This window comes from Triticum dicoccoides, chromosome 5A, assembly GCF_002162155.2.
Source record: "Triticum dicoccoides isolate Atlit2015 ecotype Zavitan chromosome 5A, WEW_v2.0, whole genome shotgun sequence".
Taxonomy (NCBI): Eukaryota; Viridiplantae; Streptophyta; class Magnoliopsida; order Poales; family Poaceae; genus Triticum; species Triticum dicoccoides.
In genome coordinates, this window is record NC_041388.1 from 154,936,564 (window position 1) to 154,957,931 (window position 21,368).

Consider the following 21,368-nt stretch of genomic DNA (forward strand, 5'->3'; position numbering starts at 1 on the left):
CAGGTTGAGGATGGAGGCGCAACGATGGCAACGACCTACCAATGGTTTCGGGGGTGGTGTGTGTCTTTGTGAGCGGATGTTTGGGGAGTGTGTGGTGTGCGTGGAGGGGGGGGGCAAGGTGGTGTTTGAGGAAAGACCGCGACAACTGAATATTTTACTAGGCGGGAGTAACAAGGCGGGGCTACTGGAAATTTGGATCAAGGGCGAGCAAATATTTTTGCGATTGCGAGGGATGCAGAGGCGGGAGTAAAATGCCGGGGCCCGGGGCTATTGAAAATTTGAATCAAGGGATTGAAGCAAAGCGGAGTAACAGACATCGCACACGGTCCACACATACTAATCATGTGCTATCAAACATTAAAACTTTCGAGGCGGTAGATATCTTCGTGATTACGAGGCAGTAGATATTTCCGAGACCGGGAGGCAAGCCTCGTGGAGCCCAATCTACTGTGCTGATGTGAGATCTGCAGGGCACAGGCGTGGCACACGGGTAGTCTGACCGAACCGTGTCTGTTGCGTACCCAATTGCAGACGGTTTCTACATCAAAGTCGTGTGCTATTTATAAATTTGGCAAAAAGAATAACGCGGGAGAGGGTCAGAACATGAACACACTTGCATGTGGACCGAATATATGTATGAAAAGGGTGGTTTGATATTCGAATACCCAATGCACAACTTCGATGTGGCGCCTGTCGCACAAAAGCATAGTATTGCTTGTCAGCCACCCCCCTACGAACCCCACTTCATGTCGACGGTAAGGGAATCCTAGCTACGAATGCATGACCCCAAATAGCTAGGTCTGAAATCCCACCCTACCGTAACATAAGACCTATAGGAGTCCATTGTATATATATACATATATATATAGTGTTGCTATTCATCACCCAGGGTGCAGAATAAGTTATTCTTCACCCGAGGTAATCTTACGATCGCTTCATAAACAAATTACGTTTGGAATACAAATAGTTACATTCATATTGATTCACTACATAAATTTTGGTTTAAGAAAACAAAAAAAAAGGTTTTGAGACCAAAAATATCGCATATTTATGTATGTTTTTATGTTCGTAACTTTACATAACATAAAATATTTTTTACGGCAAGTATATATTTTCTTACGTTCTCTTTTTACGTATGAAATAGGACAAAATTTACGAAACCTAAAAATACGGTGCATTGACGTCAAAATAGAGAGAGGGTGAAGAATAACTATTCCTCACCCAGGGTGACGAATAGCGCGACCCTATATATATATATATATAGGACAAAGCTATTTTGTTACTAGTAACAGAACATTATTCTATTACTCCTCGGCCCTATATATAGACGCTGTCCTGCGAAGCCCATCCCGGCCCAGAGAAAATCCACCCGCACCCGGTCGTCCCCAACTTCCCCATCCTCCGTGTCGTAGAATTGTCACGGCAGATGTCCTAGTGTGAGGACTTAGTCGTGAGGCCAACGCATCTATGTGGTAGCTTGAGAGGGGTTGAGTGGAATCGAGAGACGCAACGCAAGGTTTAGACAGCTTCAGGCCCCGGGAAACATCATCTGGTAACAACCCTACATGTTGTTTGAGGCTATCTCTCATTATGATCAGGAGGAAGTCGACGTAAACCGGCTCTCCCAGTTAACCCTAACCCTTTGAGATTGTTTCTTCTTACTTGTCCCTCTTTGGGGAGCCCTGCCCCTCCTTATATATGTTGAAGGGGCGGGTTACATGTAGAGTCCAACTCGGACTTTAAGACTTAACTATTACGCTCCTCTTCTTGGGCTTCTTAACATCTTAGGCTTCGTAACGTCTCGGGCTTCATAACTCCTGGCAACCCAGTTACCACTGCCTGCCGGGAGTTAACTGGTGCCGGTTTAAGATGGTCTGCCGGGAGTTAACTAGTGCCGGTTTAAGATGGTCTACCGGTTTAAGAATGTCTGCTGAGTTATCATCTAACTTATCTCCTGTCTTAACTGTCAGCCGGTTTAACAACCGACCGGTTTACCATCTGGGTTAACTGCGTGTTTTACCTGTCTGTCTTAACTGTCAGCCGGTTTAACAACCTGCCGGTTTACCGTCTGACTTAACACCAAATAGTTTACCACCTGCCTTAACACCTGCCGGTTTACCACCTGCTTTAACACCTGCCGGTTTACTAAGTCCCAACCGGGTTATAACTCCGGTCGGATCATACCACAGGGTATATCCCCGACATTAGCCCCCAGTTTAATTTGGATTTATCCATGTTAAACTGATCCTGATCATCCTTAAGTCCTTGTCACTTCCTTCTTCTAGAATTTTCGGGTCAATAGGCCAGCTTCACAATCAATTTGCTGACATTGGATTGTCACAGATAAATATTGTGAAAAATAACTCCTTTGACTCAGCTCCCAATGCTTAACAAAATATTGGTCTTTGAAATACTCATCTGATCTTTAGCCGGTTTAAGAATGTAGAACTTTGCTGGTTTAAGAATGTAGAACTTGCCGGTTTAAGAATATTGATGGCGCCGGATCAGAACTGTTTGTTAACATCAGTTTTGAAAATATACCTCTTATATGCCTATCACTTGTAGCCCCCGAGTCTTAAGAAGGTAGCATATCAACAACTTAAGACTTGCTTGAATATGAATGTCACAAGCTTTGAAGAAATCCAGGTTGTTCATCTCAATCACAAGTCAGAACTGAGTATTCCACATATATAGCCCTCAAGTGTCGGGTTGTCCTGCTTGCAGCAACCTGGGACTTGTAATTGCCTGATGCCAATAAAAACTTCAACCAGTGTAGCCCCCAAGGGCCGGGTCATTATGCAATAAGGAGCAGGGAATTTGTAAATATAATCATGTAGACTTTGAACAGCAACGTGTAGCCCCCAAGGGCCGGCTCAATAAGATAATATTGAGCGGGGACTTTATGTATACTTCATTGAGAATAACATTATACGATGTAACCCCCATCATGGGGCTTGAACCCACGTCCACAAGGTTGAGAGCTTTGTGCTTTACCAAATGAGCGGTGGATCCTTCAATAATATATGAAAATTTATGTACCTTGAATTGTTGACAGGAGCAATGGGTAGCCCCCAAGGGCCGGCTCATTACGATGTGATGAGTCGGGTCTTTATAAGTGAGCAAACAATGACGTTGCATTATCCCCCAAGTGTCATGGTGCATGCTTGTAGTGACATGAGACTTGTGTATTTGATGTAATCCCAACTTGAATAATGTAGCCCCCAAGTGCCGGGTCGTAAGCCTGCAGCGACTCGGGACTATTCCTTCAATTGTAGAATAAATCATATCCATTGATAATATGATAGTCATTGCGCTAAAGCGACTTTGAAAACCTTAATCATAATACTGGTTATTGATAACCATAATAAAATCCAGCCATGTTGGCTATTAAAGATTTGAATAATATGACCTGGTTTGAAAACCGATTCCTGCCCTATAAGCCGGTATATCCATGCACATATGATACATGCTATGATGATGTATGATGTAATATATGATGATGTATATGTATGATCAAGAGGGTTTAAGCTATGGTTCGGATACGACCAGAGCCCCCATGTAGTCATAATTATGGCATTGCGCCGATCAAGAGGTGTAGCCATGGTTCGAATACGACCAAGCCCCCAAGTGATTTCCCTAGTGCCCTTACGCCTATCAAGAGGTGTAACTATGGTTCGAACCCATAGCCCCCAAATGATTTCCCTGGTGGCCTTATGCCTATCAAGAGGTGTAGCTATGGTTCAGATACGACCAAGCCCCCAAATGTTTTTCCTGGTGCCCTTATGCTTATCAAGAGGGTATAAGCTATGGTTCGGATATGACCAGAGCCCCCAAGTGATTTCCTTGGTGGCTTTAAGCCTATCAAGAGGTGTGACTATGGTTCGAACATAGCCCCCAAGTGATATTGTGAGCTGTGCTCAAGGGATACCCATGTTTGAGCTGTGCTGTGCAGCAGACTCTCTTCGGCCCCTTATGATAATATTGGCTTGATGGTCGGATTACCGAAATAACCAGAGCTGTGCTCTTATGATAATATTGGCTTGATAGCCGGAATCAAGAGGGTAGTAACGCTATGTTCTCTTTGGTGAATACACCTATGTTTGAACATGAAGCCCCCAAATGATACTGTGAGCTGTGCTCAAGGGGTACCTATGTTTGAGTTGTGCCTTTGCAACAGACTCTCTTTGGTCCCTGTAATTTTTCTGAAAACTCGAATTTGCGAGAGATGAATTCTTTTTGAACCGGACATTGTTAAACCAGATACTGAGAGCTTCAAAGCTTTGTGGGAGATAACTTTCCCTTGCACCGGATTTTAAACCGGAATCCTCCTTTTTAAACCGGAAATTTTCTGATGGCCTGATATGTCAGGCTAGTTAATATCCACCGCGGGGTTGATGATCGCCATGGTGAAGCTAAAATTAATCATGGCCGAGTCGGCTGTAGTGTTATAAGCCAGCGTGGACAAGAGAGCCCGTCGTGGCATTGTTGATGTAATCCGGATTGCGGAGGCAGCTGTTTGCGCACGTCCATTTACCGGGTAATGAGGCACGGACGAATACTGGGTGCAATGTTGCGAGTATGTGCTCCGTATCCGTGGTATAAACCACATTTATAGTGAATCATTGTCCTGTGTACAAAAAATACAACAGGGCGGAGTAGTTTTTTTGTCAAAGGAAATCAACATGCACTTAACAAAATATATAAGATAAATATCACCTAATTTTTAGGCGACAGATGATCATTATATGGCGTCCGTAGACAACCAAGAACTTTTGAGTTGATCCTTTCACGGCCATGCCAGAATTTGTCGTCGTTTGTATAACCTTCACTCCAAGAAATTGGGGCATATTTATCCTCAGGAATGCCTCGTATATCTTCTGATCGATTATTCTTTTTTAAGAGGCCTGATGCCTATCTCTGTATCCACCGGGCTAAACTCCTCCTCATTTTTTTCATCAATATGCAAGGGAACATACGGGCGCAACCCGTGTGATAGGACAACCGGAGCGAGGACACAGCGGGGCGGCAAGCCAGCATGGGCGATGCAAGAACCGGCCCTGGCGCGGCGTGGGAACAGCGCAGTGGCATGAGGAGGAGCAAGGCGGGAGGCGGCTCATGGAGGCCAGCGGGATTGGAGCGGAGGGCAGCCAGGGCTCGTGCCTGCCGCCATAGCAGGCCGAGGCCAAGGCCGCGCGGTCGAGCGGGCACTTGGTCGTTGAACCAATGCGAGGACGACGGCTCAGCCACGTGCTGTCTTGCGGCTGACTCGGAGCAGAAGAAAGTGGCGGAGATCGAAGCGGAGACCGGCGTGGGCGGAAGTGAAGTAAGTCCGTGGCGGCGGCGGACCATTCAGGGCGAAACGAAGGTGGATTCCGGCCGGGGCAGCTCAACGCGAGCGGCTCAACGGGAAGTAAAGCGGAAGTCGCCGGAGTCGGAGACCACGACGAGTGAGCCGAGGCCGATTCAAAGCAGCTCGTGGCACGGCGGGTCTCAGCTCACGGAGGCGTTGGTGAAACCCTGGCCGGTTCAGTGCCATAAAGGTGACTCGCCCTGCGGTAACTTGAACCGGCCAGAATGAGGCGTCGTGGAAACATCCAGGGATGGTGAGTCAATCATGACTCGCAGGATTGTCTGGCAACTTGAACCAGAAATGATGCGAAGCCCGGCGGCGATTTGAACCAGAGACAAAACGGAGGCAGCACAAGGGCGCGATCTCGGCTACTGAACCGGCCCGCGAGGATGGCAGCAGTTTGTAGCAATGGTGAATTGGCGCGCAAGGTGCAGCAGTAGTAAATCGGCGCGATGGATGCCGGGATCTCGGCGGTTTGGAAACAGGCAGAGGCGGCGGCGGTTCAGTGGAATAAGGTCCAGCCGTGACGAACCGGTGAGGAACGACTGGCAATCGAATAGCAGTGGGTGAGTCCGGGGGCGATCTAATGCCGGGCTGTAGATGCAGCATGACCAGGCAACAGTTTGACTAAAACAGGACAAGCGGCGGGTCAGCTCCTGATGGTTTTGACTGAAGACGGCGACTTCAGGCCGCGCCGGTGAGGGCGACCACACCGGAAGGCGAAGTGAACCGTGGCAGAGGCGCTGCAGTGAAGACGACTCACCATGGAGATATAGCGATGCCCGACGCGGAAACGACCAGCAGAGGCAAAACAGTGACGATGGCTCCTTGAAAGCAAGGCCGCTCAACGCACGGAGTTGAGCAGCGGAGATAACCCGGTAGGCGGTTTAAAGCTTAGGTGAGCGCGAGGCCGGGGTGTGGGTGCGAACCGGCGGCGCTCGAAGTGAAATCCGAGCAGAGGAAGCGCGGGTGTTGGAGGACGAGGCCGTGGCTCGGAGGTGCCGGACCACGGCAGAGACGGAGATGAGCGTCGGCTCGGGGCAGGCCCAATGAGTACTGGTCGAACGGAGGCTAGCGACTCAGCGAGATCACGAATGAAACCGGGGCGGCTCACCGGGCGCGTCGGTCGGCGGCTCAATGCGGTCGCAGAGTGAAGCGGCGGTCAGGCTACCGGAAGTAATTCGACGGCTGGGTCGTGGCCACTTGTGGTAGGAGCAGAAGCGGCTCTTCGCGGTGGCTCAGACTCTGGAAGACCCGGAGGTGCAGGGCGGCTCTCCGAGGCGGCTCAAAGCGGGACAACTCCGATTCAGCGAGAGCGGCCCAGGGTCGGCGCAGTGGAGCAAGCGCTCGTTGAGGTAAGCACCGCGGAGGTGGATGGATATGAGCCATGACGGCGACAGGAACGGGCCGATGATGGCGATCCAGGGGAGGCGAGCCGCGATGGCGACTCGAACGGAAGAAGAAGCGCGACAGTGACTCGGACGGGAGATGGGGTCTAGACCGGCCACGGGTCCTGGCCGTCTTTGCCGGGTCGTGGCCTCCAGTGATCCGACTCGTACTAGTAGTAGTTAACTTAGTACAGGCTGGCTGATTAGCTCGGTCTCCATGTGGACGGTTTGATAATTCTGATGGATTTGATGTGTGCGCTGCAATGACGTTGCTTTTGATTGTCCAGCAGTCATCGTCTTGTAACAATAGTCAAGTATCATAGTATACAATTTCCTTAGGAGCAGCAAACGACAACTCGGCAGAAACGGCTAGTGACTGGGACGCATTGGAACTCCTGTTCGTCCCGGCGATGTGTGGTAATAGTAGCGAAAATTAATCTCCTCTCGGATTTCGACTTGCACAGGCGGCGACTCATAGTGCAACCCTAAATTTCTTCTTCGACTTCAGTCTCATGGATTGTAAAATCTTCATCTGTGAAAATTGCAAACTCCTCGATCCCTAGGGAGATCCCTCCAAGAACTCATCACCACCGCGCGGAGCGCCCCACGGTGGGCGCCAACTATCATAGAATTGTCACGGCAGATGTCCTATTGTGAGGACTTAGTCGTGAGGCCAACGCATCTATGTGGTAGCTTGAGAGGGGTTGAGTGGAATCGAGAGACACAACGCAAGGTTTAGACAACTTCTGGCCCCGGGAAACATCATCCGGTAACAATCCTACATGCTATTTGAGGCTATCTCTCATTATGATCATGAGGAAGTCGCCGTAAATCGGCTCTCCCAGTTAACCCTAACCCTTTGAGATTGTTTCTTCTTACTTGTCCCTCTTTGGGGAGCCCTACCCCTCCTTATATATGTTGAAGGGGCGGGTTACATGTAGAGTCCAACTCGGACTTTAAGACTTAACTATTACGCTTCTCTTCTTGGGCTTCTTAACATCTTGGGCTTTGTAACATCTCGGGCTTCATAACTCCTGGCAACCCAGTTACCACTGCCTGCCGGGAGTTAACTGGTGCCGGTTTAAGATGGTCTATCGGGATTTAACTGGTGCCGGTTTAAGATGGTCTGCCGGTTTAAGAATGTCTGCTGAGTTAGCATCTGACTTATCTCCTGTCTTAACTGTCAGGCGGTTTAACAACCAGCCGGTTTAACAACCGGCCGGTTTACCATCTGGGTTAACTGCCTGTTTTACCTGTCTGTCTTAACTATTAGCCGGTTTAACAACCTGTCGGTTTACTGTCTGACTTAACACCAAACAGTTTACCACCTGCCTTAACACCTACGGGTTTACCACCTGCTTTAACACCTGCCGGTTTACTAAGTCCCAGCCGGGTTATAGCTCCGGCCGGATCATACTGTGGGGTATATCCCCTACACTCCCCCTCGACCCTAGTTTCTTCCAGCCGCTGCCCCATGGTCGGCCACCTCCCGGCGCCCTGGCTTCTTCCCTCGTCACTGGCCACCTTCCCTCGCCTCGGCTTCTTGCCCTGCCGCCGGCCGTCTCCCCGCACCCCGGCTTCTTGCCCCGTCGCCGGCCGCCTCCTCGTGCCTCGGCTTCTTGCCCCACCGCCGGCCGCCTCCTCGCAAAATCTAGTCAGTAAAAACACACTCAGTATAAACCCATGCGGACATCAGTTCAAGTACTCTTTTTTCAGAACCATTCAAAATTACTCTAAAAAAATAGCTCAGTATAAAAACACACATACATCAGTACGAGTACTCTGTTTTTGAGACGGGAAAACATGCTCAGTGCAAAACCATATGGACATCAGTTCAAGTACTCTTTTTTTTGGAACCTTTCAAAATTATTCTCCGAAGAATACATCAGTACAAACGCACACGTAGATCAGTACAAGTACTCTGTTTTTTCTGACGGAAAAACAACACGATGGGCTATTCAATGGTTGCAATATTGTTCGTTGGATTCTGATTTAAGTGGGCTTATTCCCACAAGTGTTGTTTCAAGTAGATCATTATCTAAAAGGTTCACGCAAAAAGAGATCCTGGAGGGGGTTCAAGTTAATGATTGAAATCACGGGAAAGTCGTGGAACAAAAATTTCACTCTTCCGAATTTGTTCTGTAGTTTTTATTACTTAATAAAAAATGTTGATGAAGTTCATGTAGTACTGTTGCTGAAAATATAGGGAAAAAAGACAGAGGAGTTCCAAAAAAATCGGGGGCATTCGTCCAAAACTACAAGTTTGTGAAAGAAACCCAGGGGGCTATTAGAAATATCTTAGTTGGTATCCTTGCAAGTTCAAATATAAAAACCCATGAAGTTCAACACACAAAAAATAGTAATCGTCGAGTAAAAAAAGAGAAAATGTCATGTTCAAACATTGTACAACATGTTCCAAGGGAAATAATGTCATGTTCTAACAGAAAAAAACATTGGTCTAAAACGTCAAGTTGTACAATTTCTTCTTCTGTATTATTTCCTGAAGTTCAATAGTATGTATGGGTGCAAAAAACTAGTGTTTTCGATATGTTGGTTTCAATTCAAAAACTACAAAACAAAGAAACCCAAGTAAGTACAAATACTAGAACAAAAAAAAGGTCCAAAAAGGAGAAAAATAACACAAAACATACACGACATGAAAAACAAAAGAAGAAAACAAAACCTCACCTAGAAAATGTTGACTCTGAAAGTTTAAGAAAAGAAAGAAGAAGTTCATATTAACAAGATTAAGAAATAAACCAAGAAGTCCATATTAAAAAGATGGAGAAGTTCGATGATTATAGAAAACTTAGATTTTCGTCGTTATTAAAGAATGGAAACAAGAAGTTCAAAAATAAAATAACAAGAAGTTCAACTTTTAAAAATAGAGCGTTCAAAATTTCACAAAAAGATTAAGAAATAAACCAGGAAGTCCATATTAAATAGATGGAGAAGTTCGATGATTTTCCTCATTATTAAAGAATGGAAACAAGAAGTTTAAAAATAAAATAACAAGAAGTTCAACTTTTAAAAATAGAGCACTTCAAAATTTCATAAAAAAGATTAAGAAAATAAACCAGGAAGTCCATATTAAATAGATAGAGAAGTTTGATGATTTTCCTCGTTATTAGAGAATGGAAACAAGAAGTTCAAAAATAAAATAACAAGAAGTTCAACTATTAAAAATGGAGCAATTCAAAATTCATAAAAAAGGATTAAGAAAAATCAGATTAAAAATTCATAAAAAACCCAAATATTTTCACGTAACCGAGAGAAGTTCAGATTGATAGCTGCGAGAAGTTCATGTACTACACGGTGTGCATTTTGTATTAAAAAGAGAATAAAAAAGCAAAAGGCTAATTTTTTTTTGTTATAAATTCAAGTCCTTTGTTGGAGAAAGTTAAAAAATTATTGTGAGAGAGATTTGTACAAAAGGAATATCATTTGTGTAACACTGACGAATGGATGAGAAAATTACAAACGGAAATACGTCACAGAAGTTCAACTGAAAACAACAGGAAGTTCAACTACTACAGTGGATGAATTTTAGATGAAAAACCTTTAAAATTGTCGCGAGTATGAAAAAACGATCAACACGGGAAAGTTGCGTGTTCACAACAGCTTTCCATCGGTATATCACTTGATCAATTCCGGTGAGTGGATGGAGAGCTACGGGCAAAAAAAACACGTGAAAAACAGAGTGAAGTTCAAGTAGACATGCCGAGAAGCTCAGGTTCTTTACGCGGTGCATTTTCGAAGAATCTGCTTCGCGATAAAGGTAGAACGAACGATCTCGCTATTTTCGAAATTACTTGAAAACAGAAAGGGATCACAGAAAACCATCAACATGAAAAAGTTTCGAATTTTCCGTAGCTTTTCAAAGGTATATTATTTGCCCCATTCCGGTAAAGTTTGTAAAAAATATGGCAAAAATACGTTTTTAGCCATTTTCAAAACCGACATAAAACCGTAACGAATTAGGAGAAACAATATATACAAAAAAGTTTCACATTTCTTCAAGCTTAGCAACGCCATATCATTTGCTGCATTTGGACATACGGTTAAAAAATTAGCTCGAAAATACGAACTCGGTGGAACTTGTACCGTTTTCTAAATTACTTTTAAACCGTTCAAAATTAGAAACAACTTTTAACATGAAAAAGTTGCGTATTTTCATAAGCTTTCCACCGCCATATTATTTGCCTCAATTGGATTAGCCGTTTAGATATGACATTGAAAATATGAACTCGGGTGTTTCATTTGCAAAGTTCTACGATTTTCCAAATTACTCTTTATCCATAGGGAATTACAGAAAACTTTCAACATGTGGAAGGAGCGGTTTTTCAGCAGCTTTCCAACGCCATATTATTTGCCTCATTCCGATAAACGGTTTAAAAATGCGATTGAAAATACGATTCACATTTTTTGTATGAGGAAAAAACGGTTTTCAAAACTGCTCTTAAACCACTTACATTTTGCCAAAAATTTAACTTGGGTCATGATACTGGTGTCCATAGCTTTCCAACGGTATATCGCAAGCCCCGTTTGGACACCTTTTAGCTGAAGTTCAACCTAGTACTCGGCGAAGGTCAGGCGCGTTACTCGGGAAGTTTATGTTGTGATCAGAATATTATTCTGATCCCGTGATCAGAATAGTGTTTATGTGTGTGTGTATACACGGTCAAACTTCCCCTTTCGCTTCCCGACAAGGGTGGACTGTGTGTAGACCCATAAATGTGTGCTTGTGGCGCGAGAAGGGTTAGACCACATACGAACCACATGTGGGTGGCCCTACTATATGTATGAAAAGGGTGTGGTGTGTGATATTTAACTACCATTATAACTTTTGATGTGGCACGTGTGCCTCACAAGTTAACGAGACTTCCCCGACCCCACGGAGGTTGCAGGTAGCACGAAGTAGCCCCCCCACACACGTTGGGGGGGGGGGAGGGAATCTCACCAAGACGTACTGTAACACAGACCAAGTAGAATCAACCTTGGTCATACAACCTCTCCCCGCTCGTTGTTGGTCAAAGTGATGGACATGCACACGGCCCCGGAAAATGGGCTAGCTTGTAGCCGATAACCTCGCGAGGGAGTATTGTATGAAGATAAACCCACTATGTGCATGTGGCCCAAGTATGTATATGGAAGTGGTGTATGTGGTGTTTGAATACCCAATGCGCAAATTTGATGTGGCACCATGCACCACTGCAGGATGTTGCTAACGCGGCACTACGATCAGAGACTCTTCGATGAAACTGTGTGCGATGCAATAATCGCAAACGGTGGTGTAAAAGAACCGTCAAAAAAGGTGCAAAACATTTGCGATGGTGGAGCCATCAAACACGGTTAAGATTTTAGTTGCTTGTGCGATGCGGGGCATATAGTTCAGTTCAATTAACTGTTTGCAATGAGGAGAACAAAAGGAACGGGCAGCCAGATGAAGGCGTGTGCGATATACGGCATACGGTTCACTCGGATGAACTATTTTTGATGATGAGGAACAATAGAAACGGGAAACTAGATAAAGGTGTGTGTGATTGAGGGCATACGCTTCAGAAGGATTAACTGTTTGCGATTAGGTAACAGAACAGAAACGGGTCAGCCAGATCAAAGTGTCTGCGATTGATGGCATAAACTTCACACGGATGAACTATTTGCGATTGGTGCCATGTCATGACACCATGCCAAGTTTCATGATTTTCAGGCGTGTTTTGGATTTACAGGAATTAAAAAAACCAACTTTCTCAATCTTTATGGCCAAGCCACGACGCCCAGATGTTTGAATTTCATTCCCATTTCTTTCATGGGACCTAGAAATTCACCCAAGGACGCACATGTGATTTTTCAACCAACTTTGGTGCACTGGAGGATTTGCTTGTAGTTCAAATTTGAATTATGCACATTAAATGACTAGAAACTCAATTAATGTATAAAAATGCCAAATGAACCCGTAATAAGTCCAAAATTTAGCACGATACTTCTATTTGGTCTAATATGCCTGTGTAAAAAAATTAAGGCGGGAGAAGGTAGTATACGTATGTCGTTTCGCATACGGAGGTGACACGTTCCCTCTCGGAACCACGAGCCTTCTTGAGGGAAGGTCCGGTTTGCAAGAAGCTTACACCAAAGCTTGTCCCTATTCGGCCAAAAAAATTACCGCAGCATGTTGGTGCCATGTCATGACACCATGCCAAGTTTCATGATTTTTAGGCGTGTTTTGGATATACAGGAATTAAAAAACCAAGTTTCTCAATCTTTACAACCGAGCCACGACACCTAGATGTTTGAATTTCATTCCCATTTCTTGCATGGGACCTATAAATTCACCCAAGGACACACATGTGATTTTACAACAAACTTTGGTGGACTGGAGCATGTGCTTGTAGTTCAAATTTGAATTATGCACATTAAATGCCCAGAAGCTCAATTAATGCATAAAAATGCCAAACGAACCCGGAATAATTCCAAAATTTAGCACGATACTTCTATTTGGTCTAATCTGCCTATGTAAAAAAATTAAGGTGGGAGAAGGCAGTGTACATTTGTCGTTTCGCACACGGAGGTGACACATTCCCTCTCGGAACCACTAGCCTTCTTGAGGGAAGCTCCGGTTTGCAAGAAGCTTACACCAAAGCTTGTCCCAATTTGGCAAAAAAATTACCGCAGCATGTTGGTGCCATGTCATGACACCATGCCAAGTTTTATGATTTTCAGGCATGTTTTGGATTTACGGGAATTAAAAAAACCAAGTTTCTCAATCTTTCTGGCCGAGCCACGACGCCCAGATGTTTGACTTTCATTCCCATTTCTTGCATGGGACCTATAAATTCACCCAAGGACACACATGTGATTTTTCAACAAACTTTGGTGCACTAGAGCACGTGCTTGCAGTTCAAATTTGAAATATGCACATTAAATGCCCAGAAACTCAATTAATGCATAAAATACCAAAAGAAACCGGAATAATTCCAAATTTAAACAAGACACTCATGTACTAGTTGCATGTTCACTGTACATAAATGTTCTAGCAATTCAAACACCATCCTTACCGTCCGTAACACCATTTTGTCTTTCAAAACATAACCAAAAAAATCAGGTATACCACAAATAGTTTACTAGAAAGAATCGTGTGGGATGCGATATAAAATATCTTGGTGCACCGTGTTGTGTGGCTTACGCAGGAAGCTTTTGTTGGGGAACGTTGCAGAAAACAAAAAAAATTCCTACGTTTCACCAAGATCAATCTATGGAGTGAACTAGCAACGAGAGGAGAGTGCATCTACATACCCTTGTAGATCGCGAGCGGAAGCGTTCAAGAGAACGGGGATGATGGAGTCGTACTCGCCGTGATCCAAATCACCGATGACCAAGTGCCGAACGGACGGCACCTCTGCATTTAACACACGTACGGAGCGGATGACGTCTCCTCCTTCTTGATCCATCAAGGGGGAAGGAGAGGTTGATGAATATCCAGCAGCACGACGGTGTGGTGGTGGAAGCAGCAATGAACGCAGCAGGGCTTCGCCGAGCTTCTGTGAGAGGGAGAGGTGTAGCAGGGGAGAGGGAGGCGCCAAGACTTCAGGTGCGGCTGCCCTCCCTCCCCCCTTTATATAGGCCCCCTGGGGGGGCGCCGGCCCTAGAGATTGGATCTCCCAAGGGGGGGCGGCGGCCAAGGGGGGTGGAGTGCCCCCCAAGGCAAGTGGAGGCGCCCCCACCCTAGGGTTTCCAACTCTAGGCGCAGGGGGGCCAAGGGGGGGGGGCGCACCAGCCCACTATGGGCTGGTTCCCCTCCCCACTTCAGCCCATGGGGCCCTCCGGGATGGGTGGCCCCACCCGGTGGACCCCTGGGACCCATCCGGTGGTCCCGGTACAATACCGGTGACCCCGAATCTTTCCCGATGGCCGAAACTACACTTCTATATATAATTCTTCACCTCCGAACCATTCCGGAACTCCTCGTGACGTCCAGGATCTCATCCGGGACTCCGAACAACTTTCGGATTACTGCATACTCATATCTCTACAACCCTAGCATCACCGAACCTTAAGTGTGTAGACCCTACGGGTTTGGGAGACACGTAGACATGACCGAGACGGCTCTCCGGCCAATAACCAACAGCGGGATCTGGATACCCATGTTGGCTCCCACATGCTCCTCGATGATCTCATCGGATGAACCACGATGTCGAGGATTCAAGCAACCCCGTATACAATTCCCTTTGTCAATCGGTATGTTACTTGCCCGAGACTCGATCGTCGGTATCCCAATACCTTGTTCAGTCTCGTTACCAGCAAGTCACTTTAATCGTACCGTAATGCATGATCCTGTGATTAACCACTTGATCACATTGAGCTCATTATGATGATGCATTACCGAGTGGGCCCAGAGATACCTCTCCGTCATACGGAGTGACAAATCCCAGTCTCGATTCGTGCCAACCCAACAGACACTTTCGGAAACACTTGTAATGTACCTTTATAGTCACCCAGTTACGTTGTGACGTTTGGTACACCCAAAGCACTCCTACGGTATCCGGGAGTTGCACAATCTCATGGTCTAAGGAAATGATACTTGACATTCAGAAAAGCTACAACAAACGAACTACACGATCTTTGAGCTAAGCTTAGGATTGGGTCTTGTCCATCACATCATTCTCCTAATGATGTGATCCCATTATCAATGACATCCCCATGTCCATAGCCAGGAAACCATGACTATTTGTTGATCAACGAGCTAGTCAACTAGAGGCTCACTAGGGACACATTGTGGTCTATGTATTCACACATGTATTACGATTTCCGGATAATACAATTATAGCATGAATAATAGACAATTATCATGAACAAGGAAATATAATAATCATTTTATTATTGCCTCTAGGGCATATTTCCAACAGTCTCCCACTTGCACTAGAGTCAATCATCTAGTTACATTGTGATGAATGAAACACCCATGGAATTTTGGTGTTGATCATGTTTTGCTCTAGGGAGAGGTTTAGTCAACGGATCTGCGACATTCAGATCCGTATGTACTTTAAAAATATCTATGTCTCCATCTTGAACATTTTCAGGAATGGAGTTGAAGCGACGCTTGATGTGCCTGGTCTTCTTGTGAAACCTGGGCTCCTTGGTAAGTGCAATAGCTCCAGTGTTGTCACAGAAGAGTTTGATCGGCCCCGACGCATTGGGTATGACTCCTAGGTCGGTGATGAACTCCTTCACCCAAATTGCTTCATGCGCTTCCTCCGAGGCTGCCATGTACTCCGCTTCACATGTAGATCCCGCCACGATGCTCTGCTTGCAGCTGCACTAGCTTACTACTCCCCCATTCAACATATACACGTATCCGGTTTGTGACTTAGAGTCATCCAGATCTATGTTGAAGCTAGCGTCGACATAACCCTTTATGACGAGCTCTTCGTCACCTCCATAAATGAGAAACATGTCCTTAGTCCTTTTCAGGTACTTCAGGATATTCTTGACCGCTGTCCAGTGTTCCTTGCCGGGATTGCTTTGGTACCTTCCTACCAAACTTACGGCAAGGTTTACATCAGGTCTGGTACACAGCATGGCATACATAATAGACCCTATGGCTGAGGCATAGGGGATGACACTCATCTCTTCTATATCTTTTGCCGTGGTCGAACATTGAGCTGAGCTCAATTTCACACCTTACAACACAGGCAAGAACCCCTTCTTAGACTGATCTGTATTGAACTTCTTCAATATCTTATCAAGGTATGTGCTTTGTGGAAGACCTATGAGGCGTCTTGATCTATCTCTATAGATCTTGATGCCTAATATATAAGCAGCTTCTCCAAGGTCCTTTATTGAAAAACTCTTATTTAAGTAGGCCTTAATGCTGTCCAAAAGTTCTATATCATTTCCCATCAAAAGTATGTCATCTACATATAATATGAGAAATGCTACAGAGCTCCCACTCACTTTCTTGTAAACGCAGGCTTCTCCATAAGTCTGCATAAACCCAAACGCTTTGATCATCTCATCAAAGCGAATGTTCCAACTCCGAGATGCTTGCACCAGCCCATAAATCGAGCGTTGGAGCTTGCACACCTTGTCAGCATTCTTAGGATCGACAAAACCTTCCGGCTGCATCATATACAATTCTTCCTTAAGGAAACCATTAAGGAATGCCGTTTTGACGTCCATTTGCCATATCTCATAATCATAGAATGCGGCAATTGCTAACATGATTCGGACGGACTTCAGCTACACTACGGGTGAGAAAGTCTCATCGTAGTCAACCCCTTGAACTTGTCGATAACCCTTAGTGACAAGCCGAGCTTTATAGATGGTCACATTACCATCCACGTCTGTCTTCTTCTTAAAGATCCATTTATTTTCTATGGCTCGCCGATCAACGGGCAAGTCAGTCAAAGTCCATACTTCATTTTCATACATGGATCCTATCTCGGATTTCATGGCTTCCAGCCATTTGTTGGAATCTGGGCCCGCCATTGCTTCTTCATAGTTCGAAGGTTCACCTTGTCTAACAACATGATTTCCAAGACAGGGTTACCGTACCACTCTGGTGCGGAACGTGTCCTTGTGGACCTACGAAGTTCAGTAGCAACTTGATCTGAAGTTTCATGATCATCATCATCAACTTCCTCTCTAGTCGGTACAGGCACCTCAGGAACATTTTCTTGAGCTGCGCCACTTACCGGTTCAAGAGGCAGTACTTCATCAAGCTCTACTTTCCTCCCACTTACTTCTTTCGAGAGAAACTCCTTCTCTAGAAAGGATCCTTTCTTGGCAATGAAGATCTTGCCTTCGGATCTGAGGTAGAAGGTATACCCAATGGTTTCCTTAGGGTATCCTATGAAGACGCATTTTTCTGACTTGGGTTCAAGCTTTTCAGGTTGAAGTTTCTTGACATAAGCATCGCATCCCCAAACTTTTAGAAGCAACATCTTAGGTTTCTTCCCAAACCATAATTCATACGGCGTCGTCTCAACGGATTTCGACGGAGCCCTATTTAAAGTGAATGCGGCAGTCACTAAAGCATAGCCCCAAAATGATAGCGGTAAATCGGTAAGAGACATCATAGATCGCACCATATCTAATAGCGTGCGATTACGATGTTCGGACACACCATTACGCTGAGGTGTTCCAGGTGGCATGAGTTGTGAAACTATTCCACATTTTCTTAAGTGTGTGCCAAATTCGTGACTCAAGTATTCTCCCCCACGATCTGATCGCAAGAACTTGATTTTCCTGTCACGTTGATTCTCAACCTCACTCTAAAATTCCTTGAACTTTTCAAAGCTCTCAGACTTGTGTTTCATTAAGTAGACATACCCATATCTACTCAAGTCATCAGTGAGGGTGAGAACATAATGATAGCCACCGCGAGCCTCAACACTCATTGGACCGCACACATCAGTATGTATGATTTCCAATAAGTTGGTTGCTCGCTCCATTGTTCCTGAGAACAGAGTCTTGGTCATTTTACCCATGAGGCATGGTTCGCACGTGTCAAATGATTCGTAATCAAGAGACTCTAAAAGTCCATCTGCATGGAGCTTCTTCATGCGTTTGACACCTATGTGACCAAGGCGGCAGTGCCACAAGTATGTGGGACTATCATTATCAACCTTACATCTTTTGGTATTCACACTATGAATATGTGTAGCATTATGCTCGAGATTCATTAAGAATAAACCATTCACCATCAGAGCATGACCATAAAACATATCTCTCATATAAATAGAACAACCATTATTCTCGGATTTAAATGAGTAGCCATCTCGAATTAAACAAGATCCTGGTACAATGTTCATGCTCAAAGCTGGCACTAAAAAACAATTATTAAGGTTTAAAACTAATCCCGTAAGTAAATGTAGAGGTAGCGTGCCGACGGTGATCACATCGACCTTGGAACCATTCCCGACGCGCATCGTCACCTCGTCCTTCGCCAGTCTCCGCTTATTCTGCAGCTCCTGCTTTGAGTTACAAATGTGAGCAACCGCACCGGTATCAAATACCCAGGAGCTACTACGAGTACTCGTAAGGTACACATCAATTACATGTATATCACATATATCTTTCGTGATGCCGGCCTTCTTGTCCGCTAAGTATTTGGGACAGTTCCGCTTCCAGTGACCACTTCCCTTGCAATAAAAACACTCAGTCTCGGGCTTGGGTCCATTCTTTGGATTCTTCCCGGCAGCTTGCTTACCGGGCGCGGCAACTCGCTTGCCGTCCTTCTTGAAGTTCTTCTTACCCTTGCCTTTCTTGAACTTAGTGGTTTTATTCACCATCAACACTTGATGTTCCTTTTTGACTTCTACCTCTGCTGATTTCAGCATTGCAAATACTTCAGGAATGATCTTTTCCATCCCCTGCATATTGAAGTTCATCACAAAGCTCTTGTAGCTTGGTGGAAGCGACTGAAGGATTCTGTCAATGACCGCGTCATCCGGGGGATTAACTCCCAGCTGAGTCAAGCGGTTATGCAACCCAGACATTGTGAGTATGTGCTCACTGACAGAACTATTTTCCTCCATCTTACAGCTGAAGAACTTGTCGGTGACTTCATATCTCTCGACCCGGGCATGAGCTTGGAAAACCATTTTCAGCTCTTCGAACATCTCATATGCCCCGTGTCGCTCAAAACGCTTTTGGAGCCCTGGTTCTAAGCTGTAAAGCATGCCGCACTGAACGAGGGAGTAATCATTAGCACGTGTCTGCCAAGCGTTCATAACATCTTGGTTCTGTGGGACGGGTGCATCACCTAGCGGTGCTTCTAGGACATAATCTTTCTTTGCAGCTATGAGGATGATCCTCAGGTTCCGGACCCAGTCCGTATAATTGCTGCCATTGTCTTTCAGCTTGGTTTTCTCTAGGAACGCGTTGAAGTTGAGGACAACATTGGCCATTTGATCTACAAGACATGTTGTAAAGATTTTAGACTAAGTTCATGATAATTAAGTTCATCTAATCAAATTATTCAATGAACTCCCACTCAGATAGACATCCCTCCAGTCATCTAAGTATAACATGATCCGAGTTAACTAGGCCGTGTCCGATCATCACGTGAGATGGACTAGTCAACATCGGTGAACATCTTCATGTTGATCGTATCTTCTATAGGACTCATGCTCGACCTTTCGGTCTTCTGTGTTCCGAGGCCATGTCTGTACATGCTAGGCTCGTCAAGTCAACCTAAGTGTTTGCATGTGTAAATCTGTCTTACACCCATTGTATGTGAACGTTGGAATCTATCACACCCGATCACCACGTGGTGCTTCGAAACAATGAACCGTCGCAACGGCGCACAGTTAGGGGGAACACTTTCTTGAAATTATCATGAGGGATCATCTTATTTACTACCGTCGTTCTAAGTAAACAAGATGCAAAAACATGATAAACATCACATGCAATCAAATAATAGTGACATGATATGGCCAATATCATATAGCTCCTTTGATCTCCATCTTGGGGCTCCATGATCGTCTTGTCACCGGCATGAGACCATGATCTCCATCATCATGATCTCCATCATCGTGTCTCCATGAAGTTTCTCGCCAACTATTACTTCTACTACTATGGCTAACACGTTTAGCAATAAAGTAAAGTAATTTACATGGCGTTTCTCAATGACTCGCAGGTCATACAAAAATAAAGACAACTCCTATGGCTCCTGCTGGTTGTCATACTCATCGACATGCAAGTCGTGATTCCTATTACAAGAACATGATCTCATACATCACATATATATCATTCATCATTCATCACAACTTTGGCCATATCACATCACATGACACTAGCTGCAAAAACAAGTTAGACGTCCTCTAATTGTTGTTGCAAGTTTTACGTGGCTGCAATAGGGTTCTAGCAAGAACGTTTTCTTACCTACGTAAAAGCCACAACGTGAATTGCCAATTTCTATTTAACCTTCATAAGGACCCTGTTCATCGAATCCGATCCGACTAAAGTGGGAGAGACAGACACCCGCCAGCCACCTTATGCAACTAGTGCATGTCAGTCGGTGGAATCGGTCTCACGTAAGCGTACGTGTAAGGTTGGTCCGGGCCGCTTCATCCCACGATGCCGCCGAATCAAGATAAGACTAGTAATGGCAAGCAAATTGACAATATCGACGCCCACAACTACTTTGTGTTCTACTCGTGCATAGTAACTATGCATAGACCTAGCTCATGATGCCACTGTTGGGGAACGTTGCAGAAAACAAAAAAATTTCCTACGTTTCACCAAGATCAATCTATGGAGTCAACTAGCAATGAGAGGAGAGTGCATCTACATACCCTTGTAGATTGCGAGCGGAAGTGTTCAAGAGAACGGGGATGATGGAGTTGTAGTCGCCGTGATCCAAATCACCGATGAACAAGTGCCGAACGGACTGCACCTCCGCGTTCAACACACGTACGGAGCGGATGACGTCTCCTCCTTCTTGATCCAGCAAGGGGGAAGGAGAGGTTGATGAAGATCCAGCAGCATGACGGCGTGGTGGTGGATGCAGCAATGAACGCAGCAGGGCTTCGCCGAGCTTCTGTGAGAGGGAGAGGTGTAGCAGGGAGAGGGAGGCGCCAAGACTTCAGGTGCGGCTGCCCTCCCTCCCCCCTTTATATAGGCCCCCT